Source organism: Condylura cristata, unplaced genomic scaffold (assembly GCF_000260355.1).
Source record: "Condylura cristata isolate star-nosed mole 26May11 unplaced genomic scaffold, ConCri1.0 scaffold00014, whole genome shotgun sequence".
NCBI classification, from domain to species: Eukaryota; Metazoa; Chordata; class Mammalia; order Eulipotyphla; family Talpidae; genus Condylura; species Condylura cristata.
Window position 1 is genome coordinate 31143820 of NW_004567115.1, and position 1633 is coordinate 31145452.

Consider the following 1633-nt stretch of genomic DNA (forward strand, 5'->3'; position numbering starts at 1 on the left):
TTTGCAGAAATCATCTGAGCTAACAGCCTTTCTTCCTGGGTGAACTTCTCCTAAGGATATAATTGGAACTTAAGTGTACAGGTTAGTTACAAAGTTGTTTCCTGCAGCAAATACATCATATTCAAATGCTCATTTTTCAGCAAGTTCCAGACCCATTTCTTTATGGAACAGCTACCTTGTCCTTACTTATACTTTCATAGGACATTCTGGACCATAAACAGTTCCTGTTTTTGCACAGTGTCCTGCAACGCCAATACTCTCTCAATAAAGATTTTTCTTCAGCAACAAAAGTAGAATTTAAGAACGAAGCACATAAATAATGCTGGCCACCCACCGTGGGTAGGCTCAAGTGCATACCATAGGCTTCTGTGTCATGCCCATGCTCAGCACGGTAATTTGGGCAGACTGGACATTTTTGTCATTCACTAAGGAGAGATTTTTCTGATGCCCACCTACTTTTCATCTCTGACTCCTCTACTAGACAGATAACTCTTAAACCGTAGGCTTTCAGCCTGATCTATATAGGAGGATCATTTGATCATGTGATCTATCAACATTATTCAACATTATTTGTTTCTAATTTCTACACAAGACCAATCCAATCAGAACCTCTGAGGTGGGACTTGCGCATTGAGGGAGGACTGTGTCTTATTTATCTTTTCTTCTCTGATTCCTGGAAAAGTACTTGTCACTTTCAGGTATTTATTGACCCTATTCATTCATTCATAAATAGGTATTTAGTGAGTATTTGCTTTTTCAGTACTCCTGAGAGCTAGGGATATAGGAGAGAATAAAACAGTCAACCATTATTAATACCGGGAATGAGAGATAGGTGGTACCAGATGTGAGGAAAGCTGTAAAAACAAAACATGATATAGGTAGGACAACCACATCATTTATCAAACAAGGATAACTTGACATAACTATTTGCAATTATGTCAAGATAGTACACATGAAACTGGGATTGTCCTACCTAAACTGATATGTATAATCATCTAAGTATAAAAGAGTATTGTGTGGACAAGAATGAGGTGCTTTTTTGAAAAGATGTGTTGTTCAGGAAAGATATTTCTAAAATGCCTGGGAGGATGAAGGAGCTGGTCATAGGCTATTAAGGGTAGGGCATGCCTAGGAGGTGGAACAGAGGATGCAAAAGCTCTGAGGTAGGAGGGAATTTGACAAGGAAGAGGAAAATCACAGAAGCTAGTCTCACTGGAATGGAATGAACAAATAAAAGCAATTCTGCTGAAGAAGTCAGAGGTGTGGCCAGGGGTCAGCTTTCATAGCATTAAGCCAGAGTGGTAAGGACTTTGGATTTTACCTTGAGACAGAAATCAGTATAATTTACATTTTAAAAAGATAACTCTTGTGGCTTCTGTGTGGAAAAGAGCCTGTTAAGAAGGCATAAGTGAAAGCAGAAGAATTAGGAAATAGTTTATATAAGAGATTGTGGTGACTTGGACTGTGTGATAATCATGGTAATGGGGAGATGTGATTAGATTCAGCGAGTATTGTGGAGAGGATTTGCTGTTGAATTGGATTAGGTGAACGGGAAGGCGAAAGAGTCATGCATAGATGACCCCTTAATTTTTAGCCTAAGCAGCCAGAATGGAGCTGTCGTTTATTTTGCTTA